The sequence below is a fragment of the Paramormyrops kingsleyae genome, chromosome 3, assembly GCF_048594095.1.
Source record: "Paramormyrops kingsleyae isolate MSU_618 chromosome 3, PKINGS_0.4, whole genome shotgun sequence".
NCBI lineage: Eukaryota > Metazoa > Chordata > Actinopteri > Osteoglossiformes > Mormyridae > Paramormyrops > Paramormyrops kingsleyae.
Window position 1 is genome coordinate 40,001,840 of NC_132799.1, and position 20,522 is coordinate 40,022,361.

Here is a 20,522-nt window from a genome sequence, read left to right on the forward strand (position 1 = left end):
TAATGTGTGCTGTTCCCCAATGTTCTGTTTAAGTCAATAAACCATAGTTTGTTTCAGAACTGATAGTGAATAGTCACCCCATTTCAGCCTGCATCATGCCTCATCACCATAACAGTAATAAATAGGAATATTGTAATAATATAACTGCCGTTAAAGTATGAAAAAACAAGGTAGCATCCATCCATTCATTTCCCATAAACACATATTCTGTACAGCATCACAGTGAACCTGGAACATATCTGAAGACATGTTTGTGTACCTATCAAAATGGGCACCTTTCATTCATCTCTATGAGGAAAATCCTAATCACGACATCCTCCCCAAAAGTAAGGAGGTTTCAGGTTTTACCACACTTTGGGGACATTTGGGTACCTGCTCTTCATAACATCCAGTTTAATAATAAAAAAATCCCCCGAAAAAGATGTTAAGACTGGAAAGGGATACAAAAGGGTTTCTAAAGAGTTGGGCCTCCATCATATCACATACAGGCACACAGTTTACAAATGGAAGAAATTCAGCTCCGCAGCTAGTCTCCCAGGGGGGTGGGCATCCTGTAAAGATCGGGGCTAGGGCATGCTGTAAAATACTCCAACCAGGGACAAAGAAGACCTGGGTGACAGCTGGGGACCTGCAGACATGTTTTATACTTGATAACTCCGGTGTCCATGAATATACCAAAGAAAATATGAACAAGAATAGTGTTCATGTGAGTAAATCAGTGATCACCTAAAAGTCACAGCACTACTGGAACAATGTTCTGTAGACGGGAGGAAAAAAGTTGAACTTTTTGGTCAATGTATGCAGTGTTATGCCTGGATAGAATAAAAATACCAACACCAAAACATCACAACTTTGAAGCACAGTGGATGGAGTATGGTGGAGTAGGGCTGCCTCAGGGCCTTGATCATTCAGGAATCAATAAATAAATAAGTTTTATTCAGAAAATAATACAGCAGAATGCTGGGGCATCTGTCTGATGTAAAACTCACAAGAACTGGATCATTGTCACGTTTCATTATCCAGCAAGACAAAAGTAAACCAACAACAAAGTGCCTCAAACAGAAGAAATTCCATATTTCAGAAAGGCCAAGTCACAGTCCTGACCTGAACTCCACTGCAATGCCATTGTGTGATCTGAAGCAGGGCAGTCAAGCAGGACATCCCTAAAACACACATGAACGGAAACGGGTTTGTAAGGAAAAGGATGCCTTCTTACCATTATGTTTGGCTGATAAACTCAATTAAACACTGTCTATAGTTGTCCAAGGGCACACATTCTTTTCAATCAAAGGCTAGCAGTTTAAACCATTTGTTCAATGAATATATGGTGGTATGAAATGTTTGGCTGTCTTTATTATTATTATGACAAATGAAGGTCAGATTACATTTCAGCAGACATTCATACAGAAATCCAGATAATACCAAATATCATAATACCAAGCCTGAACCATAGTAAACAGTTACAGATTACTGCAGATTAACATGCGGCCAGCTAGACTGCACATTTCCCATGTGCCCAGGGACACTCTTCAATAACACGGCTCATGGTCCTCTCTCTGACTTACAGTGTGAATCCTCATGCGCTTCTCGGCATGGCTCCAGCAGCCCCAAATTCCCCTCAAACCACTGCCAGATCCACCTACTGCAGGGTATGGGACTGCCCCACAAAACCATACACCTTCTTCCATGGTGGCAAGGGGAATGAAAACCTGCACAGGTATCGCCTATATACAGTAAGGGGCTGGCTTGCTTGTACTGTACTATTCTAGGGGATTTCATTATATCATCCTGAACTGAGAGCATTGAGTATTTCAATTTACCAGACAGCCTCTGTACTAGAAAAGAATTCAGGTCAACAATCACAGAAGATATTCAGAGACACTATTCCAACATTAAGAATTCGGACATCAAGAAGGTAACACTGACAGTCAATGGTCCACAGGGCCCCATCTGCCACCTCTCTCAATGTCCCCCCAGCACCAATCTCGCACCTCCCTCTAAACCACATCTGGGCTTAGTTTCTGTGAAGAACATTATTTCCTTTTAAGGACCCCACTTGTCACTGAAATTAAGGATTTCACCGTGAAGGTTCTCAGTCACTTGCATCTTTCCACTGTTCGGCCCCCTAGACATACCTCTGGTGCTGTCAACCCCATACTTCAAGCTAAACATCAGCTTGATCAAGTGCCAAAAATACCCCACATCTGAACCGGTGAGTAGGGCTGCAGCTATGGATTATTTTAGTAATCGAGTATTCTGTCAATTATTCCAACAAGTAATCAGATTAATAATACGATAGTATTTATTGAGAGCAATAGTAACTATTCAGAAAGAGAAAAAAAAGACGAGTCTCTTAAAATGGACAACTCATTGGTTTCCTTTTTAGAGACATTTTTAATGGGTAAAGTGCATACAATTTGTCAAAGAACTAGTGCATTTATGTACATATGTTTCTTTTTCTTTAAAGAAAACATCTTCTTAACCCTTGTGGACTTTCAGGAAACACCATTTCTTACATCAGATCTTTAGTGGCCCATCATATATAGGCTATATTTAAAGGTCAAACCACAAATAACTGTAACTCTGCAGACTTTTATTGAATACATCATCTCCAAACACTAAGAATAGTTTCTAAACAAATTTAACTTTTTACATCTCCGGTCCTCCGGGAAGACGGAAGTTGCTATTTTCTCATGCAGCATGCTAAAACTTAAATTCCTAAATCTTTAAGTGGAAAAATAATCATTCAAATAAAATAAAATAAAATTGGCATATAAATGTCACACTTAACATTTTCTAATCAAAATAATGTACAATTATAAATATTGTTTAATGCTTCATAAAGGCTGCCAGGCAAAATACGGCTTTCGGTTTATTTAATTGTATAGAAAGCACCCACCTCTCTAAAGTGTTCAGTGATCAAAATCTATTGTCATTCTTTACCTACAAAACAAGCGAAATTGGACAAATTAAGCAAGCATTACATATAGTGGTAGTTTTTGCAATGTCCCACTCACACCTTGCACTTTTGGGACAAGGTGGGGGTGGGGGGTAATAAGGGTAAAAAAATTAAAAAATAATATATATATTTCAATGGAATTCAACGTGAATATGAAAAAAGCACTTTTTACAGATGCAGCAAAAAAAAAACAAAAAAAAACCATAAAAATACATTTTACCACACACAGTATTTTTCCCTCCTCATCTATTTTGACTGTTTTTTCATTAGTCTTGCATTTGGCTAAGGTCAGTGTCATTACTGGTAGCATGGGGCGATACTTGGACTCTACAGAGGTTGCACTGGTCCTCCAGGATGGCGCAGCAATACGTGCCACTGCCAGAACGTCTGCTGTGTCTCCCAGCACAGTCTCAAGGGCATGGAGGAGATTCCAGGAGACAGGCAGTTACTCTAGGAGAGCTGGACAGGGCTGTAGAAGGTCCTTAACCCATCAGCAGGACAGGTATCTGCTTCTTTGTGCAAAGAGGAACAGGATGAGCACTGCCAGAGCCCTACAAAATAACCTCCTGCAGGCCACTGGTGTGAATGTCTCTGAAACCAAACTGATAAACAATCAGAAACAGACTTCATGAGGGTGGCCTGATGGTCCGATGTCCTCTAGTGGACCCTGTGCTCACTGCCCAACACCATGCATTTCAACTGCCATTTGCCATAGAATACCAGAATTGGCAAGTCCTCCACTATGCTCCGTGCTTTTCACAGATGAGAGCAGGTTCACCCTGAGCACATGCGACAGGGTCTGGAGAAGCCGTGGGGCACCTTGACTGCTATTAGATATCGGGATGAAATCCTTGGACCCATTGTCAGAACCCATGCTGGTGCAGTGGGTCCTGGGTTCCTCCTAATGCATGGCAATGCCCAGCCTCATGTGGCAAGGGTATGCAGGCAGTTCCTGGAGGATTAAGGAATTGATACCATTGACGACCCCCATGCTCGCCTGACCTAAATCCAACAGAACACCTCTGGGACATTATGTTGCGGTCCATCCAACACCACCAGGTTGCACTTCAGACTCTCCAGGAGCTCAGTGATGCCCTGGTCCAGATCTGGTTCCCTATGACACCATCCGTCATCTCATTAGGAGCAGCCCAAAAATTGTTAGGCATGCATACAAGCACTTGGGGGCCATACAAACTACTGAGTATGATTTTGAGTTACTGCAATGAAATTTTGGCAAAATGGACTAGCCTGCTGCATAATTTTTTCCATTTTGATTTTCGGGGTGTCTTTGAATTCAGCCCTCTGTAGGTTGACAATTTTCATTTCCCTCAATTGATGTGGCATCCTTTCATTCCTAACACATTACCCAATCCATATCAGTATAGGTATCCAACATGATTTTTTTCCCCATTGAAATCTGATGCGTTTTCAAAGTTCCTTTACCTTTTTTGAGCAGTGTATTAGTTATGATAAACATTAAGAGCTAATGTTGAGCATATATAAAAACAACGTAATATTTAGTATATTATTGACAGCTAATGTATTAAAATAATAACAAAAAAAAACATTTATCAACATACTGCTTAAAGTACTTGGTAAGCAATGGAAATTAATGTGATTCCATGATGTAAATGTCAATATTTGGAACTAATCACCATGCCTATTTCTCTAGCACTTTTTACAATGGGTCACTATATGTCGTCACTCTTTTTTTCTACCACCCTGCTATACGTAATGCAGCGTAAGCACATCGTGCGACAGTAATCCTCCATGTGAAACACGGTGATCACTGAGCAGTACGTAGTTTTGTGAATTAAATGAAGGATTTTTTGTAATCGAGATACTTGATAAATCATTGCAGCCCTACTGGTGAGGGTTTCCTTTTTGATTCCTCATTAGCATTCCCCATCATGTCTGGGGTGTTCCCCAACTTTGTACCCTGTGTTGCCTGGGATAAGCTCCAGGTTCCCCCATGACCCTGACCAGAATAAGCAGCTAGATGATGGATAGATGAGCATCCCCTTGCCTATTATCAGTCATCATCTTACCTTCTGAATTTTATCTGACTTGACAACACTTTTCAGCTGCTATCTTTACCTTAATTTTCTATCCAACCATCCCTCCCTAATGCTCTTGCAGAAGATGACTTTGGCGGGTACTTTAAAAAATTTTCAGCACTTCCTTTAGAGTGGAACCTCCCAAAACTGTCTGTCCATTTCCCTCGTGCCCCCTCTGCATTTTTTTTTTTTGCTTAAACTCTCTCTGAGCCTCTCGTATATCAGCTTTCTAATCACCTTCTCACATCAACGCTCCTTTCAACTGATGATTAGCTGAAATTGACAGAATAGACATTATTTTGGCACAGCATGAGCCGTAATCACTGTGATGATCACTATTTCGGCATACTGCCTGTGCAGGACCCTTGAGGCAAACATTTTCATTTGTTCTGATCCCACCCACTGCCCTCAATTGACATATTAATGTGATGCTGTGGGGTTGATCAGCAAGACTAATTATGCAGTAACCAGCATGCTTTGCATCACACTTTAAACAGTGTAAATCAATATCTGTATTTGGGCTTTTCTGTTAATAGTAAATGTCTTAACGATGTAGTGTTTGATGTGGAATGCGTGTGTTTTGTTAGTGTGTAATGGTGAATATCATAGCAGCGGCACAGACAGGCCTCCCTATTAAACCAACAGAGGCTGTTAATTAAGGCTGCCGCAATGCTGAAAATGGGTCGACATCTATATTTTAAATCAATGCATAATTTTTCTATTTTAATAAAATCACCTTGATTATTTGTAAAATGCTTCAATTCATCATGACAAAATGTTGAACCTTTTTGTTTTCCTATGGGGGTAGTTTCCTATCACTATGGGAATAATTAAAATGATCACAAAACAAAAAGGTGATTTTACACTGCAAAGTTTCGATGACATAATACAAGGGCACTAGTGCTATGCACAAGCGCCTGGAGAGAAAACACATATGTGCTATTCTGGATGACTGACCAATAGAGTTTATTAAAATGACCATTAATATGGCAAGCTTTTTAATATCTATTGTAGCTACTAAATACACTCACCATTAAAGCCATAAAGCTGCATGCTACCTTGGAATTTCCAGTAAATCATTATTGCTGAAAATGTTTAGGCTAAAATCTGGGCTTATTCTACGTTGACGGATAGTGCCAGTTTGTGCGTTCATGTGCCTTGAGCTTGTTGGGACCATTGTTGTTACCATAAGCTAAAACTGAAATGAAAACAAACAAAATTAAAGAATATAATGCATGAACTGAAATAAATGAAAACTATAATTACCAAAAAAAATGTGTGTTGTGGTTGCTGAGCTGTCCCTATCTTCACCGCAACTTCAGTACTTATTGCTTCAATCATAGGCATGAGGGTGATGGGGCGGTTGTAACCCCCCCTCCCCAGTAGTCAAAACCAAAACAAATACAAAATACAACCCTAAATAGGTGGAGGCCCCACCCCCAATGCTCAACCCAAAGTTATACCCTTGGCTTCCACGGTACACAAAAATAGCTGCATGTGGCGCACTCTGCTAACTGAATTTAATAAGCATAAAGACACGCTGAATTTACATTATCTAAAGCCCTGCAATGACATACAGTTTGTTGTCAGAATAATGTTAACGGATTCAATGGTCAACTTGATTTTCTGGAGGAAAATGAATCGTTTAAATAAATTGACCAAATCGGTAAAATATTCGATAGATTATTCCATAGAAAAATAGTTGTTAGTGGCAGCCTTACTGTTAATAAAGATGGTAACTTCCATTTTAAAAGAGCAGATATCTCCATTCTTAGAATGACTCATGCACTCGGCACAAAATGTGGATCTGCTGCATTAAACATATTGTGCACCCTTACGGTTGTGGCTTAACATAGAACAAACAAGATGGTGGCATTGCAAGTATGAGACAGACTGTACTCACCGATGTGTTCAATTTCATTTTGTCTGGACATCATTTTTATACAACCACCTTAAGGGTTCACATTCTGCATAATTTTAACAAAGATCATTATCTGAGTGAAAACAAAGGAATCATTTCCACAATTTATGTTCTATACCAACACGTGGAAGAAGCACCATAGCCACTGTTTGACAAGGCAATGACATCTGTCCATAGCGTCTACTTAGTTCAAATACAAATATGGATGCTTTTGATGAGCGTTGGGGCAGTTTGCACACCCTACAGATTATTTGCAAAGTAAAGAAACTGTTAGATACAAGTAAGTGTGTGTGTTTGTGAGTGCAGACTTGTCATGAATTGAAAATTTCACTCCAGCTAGGTGACCAAAGTTGGCAACCATGTGAGCTGGCTCTCTGAATTTTTAAAATAGAGAAATGAACACAAACCTCACTGCTGTGGTATGTGTGCAGGAAATATCAGAATGATAACAAATTATCATTACTATTAATAAAAATATAAATAGTCAAACCTTGGATTGCGAGTAACTTGGTTTGCGAGTGTTTTGCAAGACGAGCAAAAATTTAATAAATCTTATTAAATTTGCAATACGAGTATTACGTATACGCTTTGTTTGCCGAGCGTCACGTGATCAAAACTGAGCCGATGGTTCTTCTCTCTCACACTGCGGGATTGTGGGTAATCATTTCCCATGCAGTGTCAGTCGGCGTGCCTCGCTCGTATAGTCAAAATTTAGTAGAAAAGCACCACCCGAATAAGGCCGTAGCAATGCGAGCAATGAATCTGTTTAACAACAATGCAAAGTCCACATTTCCACAAAATCGAAAAACGGCTGTCATTGGATGGGTTCCTTGTTAAAGTCGCGCAAAAAGAAAAAGATTCCAGTGAGCCGACAGATAGCAGTGATTCCGTTAGTTATAGTGAAAGTCGTCCTACAAAATAACCCTCCTCTTCTCCTCTCTCTCGTCTCCCTCACACCATCCACGATTCTTTTCAAAGGTAAAGTGCAGGTTAATTTGTTTTATGTATTTTTAATTTATATTTTGTATTAACCATTTTATATGAATATTTTTGGGTTGTGCAACGAATCATCTGAGTTTCCATTATTTCTAATGGGAAAATTCGCTTTGATATACGAGTGCTTTGGATTACAAGCACGTTTCTGGAACAAATTATGCTCGCAATCCGAGGTTTTACATGCAAAGTACATGGCTTGACCTTGACGTTTCCAAGTACACATACACAGAGGGGATATGTGAGTGTTGCTCTTCTGCAGAGAAGTATGAACCAGCCTATAGACTGGACATGCTAGAGCTGTGAAAATGTATAAATAAAGATCATTCTTCATGTGATCCAAGATCAAAAGCACATTTCTCACCTATGCTGAAATCACCCATTACTGGAACCTGAAAATCCAAACACGTGCTTTTTTGTCAACAGTTTCGCTTAACTCACTAAAGAGGTTGTCTTGACCTCCAGAAAAATAGAAATGACAGCCTGAAAAACCAGTGTCTCTTTCTTATATATAAAAGATAAGCTTTACTGATCTCAAAGGGGAATTCTAGAAAATATAGGGTTTGAGATAATTGTAGGTTTCAGATTTCAGGTTAAAAACTACAAAAAGCAACAAAGCCTTAGCAGGAGGAAAATGCACTCACTGGAGAATCAAAATTCAGCAGGAGACACATCCTGATGTGAGATAAAAGTTCACCAGGAGTGGGAATGCTTTGGCATGCCCTTCATATGATAGCAACCATACAACACTCAGGATACCACATGGTAACGTGGATATCCCGATAACTCCTGGCCATTTAGGCTGTTACGACACGTGTCACGCCTTCCACTGTCACCCCCTAGGGCTTTGGCCGGCAAAAGCAAATAGCTGAGTAATAAAACAGACAGGCTTCACATCTAAAAAAGAAAGATGGCACAGTGGAAAATCACACAGATAAACTTCACATGACCATCCAGGGAATGCTTTTTACACATATTCCATCTTTGATCTCCTTTGAGACTATTCTGCTGAGGACAGGATTTGAACTGGCAACCTTCTGATCACAGGTACAAAGATCTAACCCACATAGCCTCACACTGCCCCCTATCACTGTGTTCTACACATTCCCTCGCAACCTACAGTGATGTTTTTAAGAATAAAGTATTTAGAGAATAACCATTTTACAGATCAAAGTTAGGAAAATGTCACACTGAGAATGGGTTCAGAAACATGACTGTGGCTGCAGACCTTGCTCGTCAACTTACCTGAGTCCGCATGACGAAGGAAATGTGGAGAATCAATTAAAAGAGCCAAAGGGGGAGCAGTTATGCAACCCTTAAGAAGAAGCTGAATTCAGAACATTCAACAAAAGAACTGACTTTGCCATGATGAAACAATGGGATATACCGCATTTGGGAGAGGCATAAAGTCGACACCCATCAAACCCCTCAAAAAACACACACACATTCCTTTAGCTAGACAAAAGGTTCCATTTATAACAAATAAAGGGTGCATTAGATACGATCATCCTGTACATGTTATGCTGGGACAAGAAATCACTCGGTAACATATAACAAAACCAGGAAGTGAAAAGAGCAATGGTAGGAACAGGTGACACAATAAACCATGCAGACCCAAGCATGCGATCACATGGACTAAGGCATCCCTGAACTTGGAGCTACAGGCTGATGCACGTTCATTCCCGTTAGGCATTCCTACCGGACCTGTTTCAGAACCACCCAGTATCTCATATCCCCGAATAAGGTAGGCTGCTCTCCCAGTACAATTCCGCAGCCTGTCAGTCTACTGATTCTTAAAAAGTTGTGGTCAGACTTAGGTCAGCCAGATAAATGCCACAGACTCTCGGCTGTGGCACAGTATAAAAACCAGGTGTGCACAGTGCATGATTGTATGTGAGAACCTTTCTCCCCACCCAGCAGATGCATCCGGACAAACAAAGCATTGTCTGTTTTCCAAATGAATTCCAGCCAATAACAAGAGACTTTATCCAAAAGATCCACTTTAGGAAAGTGGTCGTTTAAGCTACAACACCGAGATCATTTTCCTCACAAGGCGGACTGAAGCGTCACTTCATAAGCTTGGCAGGAACAAAGTAGTGCACTGTGTGTAATGGCACAAGATGCAGTTTGATATCAGAGGAGGACACAATAATTTCAACGAAAAGTTCTATTTTTTGGAGGGACAAATGAAACCAAATTAAATATTAGAGGGGAGGTACAAATCCTCCTCATCACCCATGCCCCTGACCCTGTTACTGTTACCATTTACCTGGGATTTGTACACATCCATGCTGTTAGTTCGCCCACATGACACACACTTGTGAAAAAAGAATTTTAACTCCAAATTCTTGTGTTTGAAAGCATAACGTCCAGGAAATTTGGCTAAATCAATGTAAACCCACAAATAATGCAAACCCTGCAATCTGAGAGGGGCAGATTAGATGGCACTACTGGAGGCAGGAAAAACTTCAGGATTCACATTTTTGTGTGACTGAGTATTTACAAGTTTGGGGACAGTAAACAATATAAAATAAATGTTTCCAAACAATAAAAACTTTTTTTTTTTTTTAAGGAAAAACGGAAGGTAAGCTACTGGTGACATTTTGCCACCAGGTGGCATACTCACCACATTCCGTCACAAATGAACTTCAAACACTAAGAGGTAAAGAAGATTAAAGAAAAAGTCTATGCACGCTCCATTACTAACTTAACATATACAGCAAACTAGAGTCACACTGCATTGCATTATAATGAATCACAATAAATGTAATTTCATACTTGCTTTACTGATCTGTGGCCTGTACTACGAAGCGGGGTTATCTGCTTTCGGGGTAACTTGTCGGATTTAAGGTAGTCTGGGCAAAATGTAAGTGAGCAAATATTTAGTCCATTTAAACTGTGGTACCTTAAATCCGACAAGTTACCCCGATAAGCCAGTAACCCCGCTTCGTAGTACAGGCCACTGTTTGTGTATCAGTGGTCAACTGCACTGCATGACAATATTGGATCATTATGTACTGTTAGTTTTTTTGTGTTATGGTCTTTGTTCCTATTTGGCTAAACCAGACCGTGATTCTTAAGCAACGAATTCATGGTTCAAATTGTTAAAGTACGAATATAGCTGTACTATTTAGTATATGCATTCATTTTACATAACTACTACCAAGTCATGGCCACACAGAAGGCATATAGCATAAGGTGCAGCACACCCTACTATGGTCTCAGAACACAGAAGGACTGGAGTGTCAGACTCCATTCCTGGAGGGCTGGAGCCCTGTGTAGCTTGGGTCTTTCCCTATTCCACCACAAATGATTCAGCTCATGACCTGTGTGATAATTAGCAGAAGGAGTTGAATCAGGTGTGTTAAATGAGGGGAAACCCAAAAATGTGCAGGGCTCCGGCCGTCTGGGGCTGGAGTCTGACACCCCTGCAGTAGGACAACGCAACCAAAGATGCACAATATGCAAAAATAGTATGCAAGGCCCTCTGCGGTCGTATGGAATGCATTATCTACGAAAGAGCGAACTTTCAAAACGTTTAGTTCTCACGAAAGTAAGGAGAGGACACAAGTGGTTTTCCTCACCGGCTTTTAATAGGTGGACGTACGCAAAGTAATGTTTGCAGGAAGATTATGCAAACTTCAAGATGCATCCACACTCCAAAGGAGTCTCCTGAAAACTACTCAAACGCTCTATACACAAAATTCACAAAAATAAAGATACCTATTTGAGCTACATATTTATAGGCCTATGTATCAAACTGTAATGACACACTTAATGGACACAAAAATATGAAATACGAAAAGAGAAATCCAAGGTTTTGTAGCAACTGAACAGTTATTCTCAAAACCATGAAACACGCTCAGACACGTAGCACGATATTTACGTGTTCACTTATATCGTTTTATTCAGTAATGTGCCACGATTTCCGTAGGATTAAAGGAATCTATGCTCTTTTTTGTAGCCTGGAATACTTTATAACACCAGTAAAACCACGTTTTCATTTACAAACATTAAAAACATAAATACGGTGCACTTTATTCTTATAACACAATTATAGGCCTATCTGGTATAGCATTTTGAAATTATCAAATAATATACTAAATTATGCAACGTGACATAATAATGAAATTATCTACCTTAAATTCAGTTTCCCAACACGAAAGACTTGTCAGTGTTAAACTAGGAAGACAGAGAAACAGCTATTGCCGGCGCACAGATACCACCTACCTCCTCCGCACCGCGCCGCTGTCAAAAATGACGACCGGCCGCAGGAAGTGACGCCGCGGGTATCATTTGCAAGACGAACGTACACACCCGCCCGACACACCCCCAGACCCAGCGAATGGAAACCTAGGGCCGGTGAAGGACCGCCCACTAACGTCAACTTCTTTTTTTTTCCAATTCCAGCAACCAGCAGGGCTCATGATGAATGCTGGCTAATTTTAGACAACGTCACAAAGTATCATTTCCTTTATATATTTATAATGAGTACGTTTAAGCGTTTAATTCAGTTACTACGTGCAAAATCCTTTAAGCACTTCAGAATATATTGTGGGTAGCATATACCTTTTTACGTTATAATAATCGGAAACTGACAAGAATTTTTGTTAATGTATTGTTTTTATTTTCTTATAATTTTATTGCAAATATATATTAATTTGTTGAATTTCAACACGACATTGTACTGAATCAGCGGTTGGTTAGTTGTGTGGATGGATAGATGGATGGATGGATGGATGGATGGACATATTTTGTTTAAGACGAGTATCATATTGGCGAGGAAACAATTAAGTGACATAAATAAAAACTTAAAATACACGTGACATATCATGGGTGAGGACTGAGAGCCTCAACGACCGCCAGCCAAGTAGGCCGGACGGATGATGGGTAGACAAACATCCTCCGGGCTCACTCCAAACAAGCTAGCTGCAAGATTTATTAAAGAGAAAATATAGTTTTATATGATATGCAAAGCGCAGAAAAAATCAGTGTCACCAGACCCGAATCATAAGTAAATAAATGAGCTTAATTCGTTCTACGAAAAACTAAAAATGATCAATTTAATTAGTTCTCATATTAGTATAGTCAAATTCCTAAGACAACGTATATACAATGGCACCTGAGTATGAGTACATTTTTAAATAATATCCGAGCCGAAATCTGCTTTTTACTGTAATTTTAGCACTAATATAAACGCACTTCTTGAGGTACCGATCGATGCATAAAATAAGCAGGCTGTTGATCACTATTAGAATACATGCAGATTACAGGCAGAAATGTCAATTAGTATGATGTTATATAGGAGGCAGTTTGCAATTTTGCAGAACCAGGGAGTAAACCGTTAACTGGAAACGGTTATCAATTATCAGTAAATAATAAGCATAAATTAAACGCGATTGTGCTTATATAGGCGGCTGGCAGTTATTCGATGTAGTCAACATTTAAAATGATTGCACGCTACCGAAGGTTACAAGTGCTAGATTCCATTTAGTGCACAGTTGGCACTTGAGTTTATCAATGAAAGGGTACTGAAAGATATCGTTTCACATCAAAGCAGGTCTAAATGTCTCGGTCGCTTCACTCTATATTGTCAATTACGCAATGCAATGATCGCAGAGAAAACAGCTAGTAGGCCTAAATTCAAAGTAAACGTGAACGTCCGATATGTCGCGAAAGTTAATGCAACAGGTATGCTATACTGGAGTCCCCACTAATTTTTAAGCGTACACAGCGAAGCGTTCATTGCGTCGGAGAAAGAATGCTATGAAACCATACAGCATAAAAAAGCAATTTATAAAATCAGTACTAACTATTAGAAGAACCGTCTTCTTTTTGGCACATGACGACATCAAACGTGAACAGCACTGATTAAACTTTTATATATTTTATGACAAAATGTCCTTACGACGATAACAAGGAGACGAACAAGAAATAATGTAAGATGGCATTATTTTTTAATAAACCATATAAAGCTTTAATACTATGAGGGGAAAAAATGCTGGAATCTAACTGAAGTAGGTGAGCGCTATCCACATCCTAGGACCAGACCAACTCTATATTGTCAATTGTGGAGCTCGCAGTGTTTTGATTTTCAATTAACTTCAGCTCTTTATATTACAATTTAGATGGAAGCAACGTTACCTGCAGCCTGTACTACGAAGCCGCTTTACTGGCTTATCGGGGTAACTAGTCGGATTTAAGGTAGTCTGGGCAAAATGTAAGTGAACGAATATTTAGTCCATTTAACTTGTGGTACCTTTAATCCGACAAGTTACCCCGATAAGCCAGTAACCCCGCTTCATAGTACAGCCACTGGTCCTCCTGAATTAAATCGATTGCAAGTTACCAATACTTAACCTGTTAAGAAGCTTCCCACCCTTCTATTCATAGCTTTCGTTTATGGCCGCTAGATGGTGTTACGAGTTTTCTTCAACTTACGTGCCCAACTGAAGGGTATGAAGTAGCTAAAAACTTATATATTAGGCTGACCAGATAATCCATGTCAGGGAGGACACTTTAAGCTACTCCAGGTTTTACAAACTACTTTAAAACTGAAAGGCACCTGTGTTTGGCTAAATAGCTCACATCTTCTTGTGCTTTGACTGGTTTGATTGAAAAACTCATCCAGCTGTTATACATTAACATTAGTGGCATATGCATGATCATGTCATAGATTAAAATAGAGTTAGAAATATGTGATAATTCCACCCACTATTTTATGATGACTTCTTGACTGAGCTCAGAGGGGTAAATTAACACAGTAGCCAGAGACAGAAGCTATAACTCACAGCCACATTGGCCTGGTGGGAGCTGAGAAAGGTACCATGTCTATAATGGAGGACAGATTTTGCTTTTTCCCTGATGTCCATACCTCTGCCTGAGCCTTTTTCATTTACACTGTTAGCTATGTGCTGTAAAGGTAATTTTATCTACACTTAGAGTTTATGGATCTCATTTAATTTATATAAGCATTTAAATGCAGCGCTCCTCTCCTGTCGCACTTGAGCACACTTACTTGTATTCTGTAGTATAGCTGTTTGTTAGCATGTATGCAGAGTGCCATGTAGTTGTGTTATATTTTGTTGTTTTATTTTTGATATGTAAGCCTATTTTCCCATGTAGAACTTGGTTTAAGAGGTTAACTTGCGTTATTCCTAGAATTTATCCTGGAACAAGCAACAATGAACCATGATGTGCTAAAGACAAACAACACTTAATTAATTTGGGACTTGAAAATTTTTATTTTCAGTTCACAAATTTAATGCAGAAATACGCTTTTATGCAGAAAACATGGTTAACCCCACAAAGAAAACTTACTTACTGTAAAAAGCTGTGGTCCTAGTTCACAGGGCATTTCATGTGTATCTTTCTTAGCAGCCTGAATGAAGAGAATTCACAGCTGTCCAACACCCAGGGCCCTGCTGCACCGCTGCCCTTCAGGGAAGGCAGTAGGTTGTATAGTTATCTCCTGATGGGGCAAAATCACTACCCTGAAACCACACAACCTACTACCTCACCCTGTGAGAACATCAGTAAGAGGAACGAGGGCCTGAACCCGACGCCCAGCTTAGTGCACAAGAAAAATCTTCCACTTTGTCCCAAGTACTGTATCTGAAAATGCACTGAAGTTTCTTTCTTCTCCCAGCAATTCTGTATTAAAAGAGCAGAATCCAGCTCACAGAGTCAACTGATGATGAAGCACTGTTCTGTTTAAGTGGTGCTATTAAAATTTCCTTAAAAAAAGAAAGAAACATTAAAAATGGAAGAAAATCCAGTTTTCCTGACGACTGTTGAGGTCAGAAACAGGCAGGTCTGTTTCAAGCTTCTGTCCAGCGATGACATTACAGCCACTTCAGGAAAGACAGTAAGTTGTATAGTTATTTGACAGGAAGGGTGTAACCCTAAAACTATACAACCTACTACCTCACCCCAAAGGACAGTTTTTCAGAAGACACGCAGTCAGGCTCCATCCAGCCAACTGAGGGGGGGTTGACTCACCGACCAGAGCAAAACAGATATCCAGGCTGCAGTCCGAGACCAACAAGGTTTCTTACCTGACAGCCAGAGGTTAGCGCATCGTAAACACTGCACTTTACAGATGCTAGTTCATGGCACCCTCTGCAAGCTGAAGGTGGAAAACAGGCTTATGTCCTCAACAGCCCAACTGTTTAGATATGTGGAAACAGGACTGTCACAGTGTATTATCTATCATGTGGTGCATGCGCAATAATCACCAAAGCCTTAGATGATGAGGGAAACATTTGTCTGGACAAACATTTGTCGGTGCTATATGGGCGTTTGCTTACGTCGAGAATTTGGTAAGCAGATTAGTAGGGTGCCTTAAATATTAATGAAATGCCTATTGTGACGCCAAAAAGTCAGTTGTCTGTATAAATTTGGCGTATCCTTATGTTTAATAACCATGTCGCATTGCAAAATCTATCTCCTCTTTCAAAAGATGTTCTGGCTGTTGAGCTGTCTCTTTCTTCACTGTCACTTCAGAGCTTATTGCTTCCATGATTTATCAAAACAGTAGCATGTGGTGTGCTCTGATAACCAGGAGTCTCATTTATAACCGTTGCGTACGCACAAAATGGAACGTAAAAGATGCGTACGCCTCTTTCTACGCAAACGTTGCGATCTACGGAAACAAATTTGACGGCAGAATGTGCGCATATGTACGCCAACTCTGTCCCACGTGTGCGAAGATTTTGGAGAAAAAAATACGACTGAAGAGGGTGAGCAATAACGTGAGTGGCATCAGTACATAGGCTAAATAATAATTCCTTGTTAGTGAGTCATACACCGTACATTTAATTTCACTTATTCAGTCACATATTTGTAGTAGTGAATAAATATATAAGTAAAATATTTATTCCAACTCAAATCTTAACTTCATCTACATTTTTATCTATGTGCCGCAGCTTATGAAATGTAAATGGATAAGTAGTGGTCGTGAATATCACGATCATTTGGACATGGTGTGAAACAATCAGTGTCATTGCTGACAACACATAAATACCGCGATCACATTCGTGCGCAACATAACATAATGCATGCGCTGGCATTGTTAGAAGATTACGCCAATGGCAGACTTAGAAGAGAACGGGTGTTCAGGTACCATGAAGCTTTTTTGGCCCATAAGAACATAAGAACATAAGAACTATACAAACGAGAGGAGGCCATTCGGCCCATCGAGCTCGCTTGGGGAGAACTTAACTAATAGCTCAGAGTTGTTAAAATCTTATCTAGCTCTGATTTAAAGGAACCCAAGGATTCAGCTTGCACTACGTTATCAGGAAGACTATTCCATACTCTGACTACACGCTGTGTAAAGAAGTGCTTCCTTAAATCCAGTTTGAAATGTTCTCCCGCTAATTTCCACCTATGGCCACGAGTTCTTGTATTTGAACTAATGCTGAAGTAACTATTCGGTTGAACAGCATCCAAACCTGTTAGAATCTTATAGACCTGGATCATGTCCCCCCTCAGTCTCCTTTGCTTGAGGCTGAACAGATTTAGCTCAAATAACCTTTCCTCGTATGACATTCCTCTAAGACCAGGAATCATTCTTGTGGCCCTACGCTGCACCTTTTCTAAGGCCGCTATGTCCTTTTTAAGATATGGTGACCAAACCTGTACACAATATTCTAGGTGAGGTCTCACCAAGGAATTGTATAATCTACAATCATGATGATGACAGGCTCATAAGCCAATTTAGATTACCTAGATGTGTGGTTTTGGAGCTATGTGCTGAACTGGGTCCAATGTTAGATAGACCAACCTGGCAGAACCGCGCAATCCCAGTATAGATACAGGTACTGACGACCCTGGGGTTCCTTGCAACTGCAAGGCTGTTACCAGCGGGAATTAGCCGACAAGTATATGTTATAATTAACAATAAAACTGTGAATTTGTTCTAAAGCTTGTTTAAGAAATACAATAATAATCTATCGATACATCCATCCATCCATTTTCATCCATCCATCCTTGTGTTTAATTGTATTCTAGGTATGGGATATCACAACCATCACTAAGATCAATAATACCTGTCGTTTTGGATGGGATTATTAAAATGACTATAGTAGATACACTAAGTTCCCTTACACTGTGGGAGAACAGGCTAACATCAACAGGCAATTTGCAGCAATGCCCGGTTTCCCAAATGTAATCGGTGCAATTGACTGCACTCACGTTGCAATGAGGGCTCCATATGAAAATGAATTTACGTGAATAGAAAACATGTGCATTCTATAAATGTGCAAGTTATTCGTGACGCTGATATGGTCCTGACAAACGTGGCTGCACGATGGTCTGGTTCAACACATGACTCGTTTTTCCTGTAACACAGCAGTGTACGGAACAGACTGAAGGCTGGCGCTACGCGCGATGACTGGCTACTTGGTAAGGTGATAAAAACATTGTGTAATTTATAACTATTCATTGTTCATCTGGCTCTTCACCTCCCTTTCAAACCCCAGAGCGCACAGGAAAATCACAATAATGATGCTCACGCTCGTGCGCGTACCGTTGTGGAGCGTGCGATCGGCCTACTGAAATGCAGATGGCGATGTTTAGACGCATCAGGTGGCCAGTTGTTATACCTATGGAAGCCCGTTTCCGCCACCGTAGAAAAAAATATGTATAATTTAAGGCGAAATTTTGACTTATTATCTCAAAATAACGAGATAACTAAGCCGAAATTTCGAGATAGTTATCTCGTTATTTTGAGTAATTAAGTCTAAATTTCGAGTTAATATCTCGAAATAACATGATAACTAAGTCTAAATTTCAACTTAAATTATATATTTTTTTTCCAAGGTGGCGGAACCGGGCTTCCATATCCACAAGCACACCTATCTCAGTTTCAGAAAAAAATTCTCTTCTTACCTTTCCCCTCAGTTGCCATGATGCCATGAGTTTTTCAGGTTTACATCGGATGCTTAAATATACATGAGGTGGTTTGCATTGACCATGTATGGTTGAACGGGGGCGTGTAGAGAGCGGAATATCCACGTGCGTACAATCCCAGGTAGTGTGCGAATTATAAACCGTATATTGCTTGGAGGTGTGCGTGCGCACGTTTTTATAAATCTGACTTTTTCTTTGCGTACGTCATTTTCGCCTTTTTAGCGCACGTACAATTTTAGTATGAGTTCTATGCAAAGTTTTATAAATGAGACCTCTGGTGATTATTGCGTATGCACTTTATAATCGTGATTACATTGTGACATGATCGCAGCAACGCTATGTGGAAAGTATGGGAAACAGGTTTATGACAGTAGTTGCCATTAATGTTAATGCACGGTGGTGCAGTGGTCAGCCTTGTTGCCTCACCTCTCTGGAACCAGGGATCAAGTCCCCTGCCATGACTCCATTTGTGTGGAGTTTGCATGTTCTCCCCATGTCATCTTGGGGTTATTCTGGGTGCTTTAGCCCCCCCCCCCCCTCCACCCCAGTCCAAAAACATGCTGAGGTTAACTGGAGTTTCCAAATTGCCCATAGATGTGCCTGTGAGTGTGTTCTGCAATGGGTTGGCACCCCATCCTGCATTGTTCACTGCCTTGCACTTGTAGCCTCTGGGATAGGCTTCTGACCCCCGCAACCCTGCAGAGGACAAATAGTTACAGAAAATGGATATCTGGATAACAGTGGCCTGACCAAGAGATTCAGTCATGCTGTATACACTCACATATGCATATGCATGCATTTAAAAACAAACATATACACATGCAATAATTGCAGGAGTAAGACTAGTAACAAGGAAACTGGGCAGAAATCACAGTCTAACTCTTTACAGGTGAGCATCCCAGCTCTAGTTCACCTGGGTTTGGTTCCAGGGGAAATGTGTCATTGCAGTACAAAGGAGCAATGCAGCCTGTTTCTATGGCTGAATGTAGCAAAGTAAGATGCTACGTACGGTAAGGTTACCATACAGCAGAAGTCTCCAATCACAGAGTGCATCAAAGCTATTTACTATACTGTTATCTACAAAAGAGCATGTGATGATAAATGCAAATCCTATTGGGAAAATTGACAATACATGGGTATGCACATCTTATACAGAAATATGCTATTTTGCACCTTTTGGCTTTTTCAGATTTAGCACAGTTTCTAAGCACATTCTGACAGATAGGGAATGTTCTCACAAATGTCCCTCTTTCAGTATTTGCTGCAGATTTTCATAAAATGTTGCCTTACAGAAATGTCCGACACACATAAGCTCAAGGTTGCTATGCAGAGTCAACACGACAGCGTGCTTTATTCAGTAAGAAACAGTAATCAATGCCTGATGATTGGATCACACATGCTGCTCAGGGCTGTGGAGAGACTTTAAGGATCAGATGCTCAAAAGTTAAAAATGGAGCACTCAGTCCCATTAAAGCTCCTACAATTCACATTTTATATAATTTTAAGAACATAAGAACTATACAAACGAGAGGAGGCCATTCGGCCCATCGAACTCGCTTGGGGAGAACTTAACTAATAGCTCAGAGTTGTTAAAATCTTATCTAGCTCTGAACCCAAGGATTCAGCTTGCACTATGTTATCAGGAAGACTATTCCATACTCTGACTACACGCTGTGTA

The 20,522-nt window shown here is 40.1% G+C and overlaps 1 protein-coding gene across 9 annotated transcripts in view; it reads right to left on the bottom strand.

Moving 5' to 3' along the window:
• Window positions 1-20,522, bottom strand: part of LOC111858590 (peroxisome proliferator-activated receptor alpha-like) — a 111,340-nt gene that overhangs the window by 12,666 nt on the left and 78,152 nt on the right. For 2 of the 9 annotated variants that reach the window (XM_023840495.2, XM_023840493.2), the window contains exon 1: window positions 12,161-14,104. The exons of 2 other annotated variants lie outside the window; for them this stretch is intronic. The gene's annotated coding sequence lies outside the window, so the exon portion shown is untranslated. 5 more of the 9 variants (XM_023840496.2, XM_023840491.2, XM_023840494.2 and 2 more) reach the window with 5 other exon arrangements.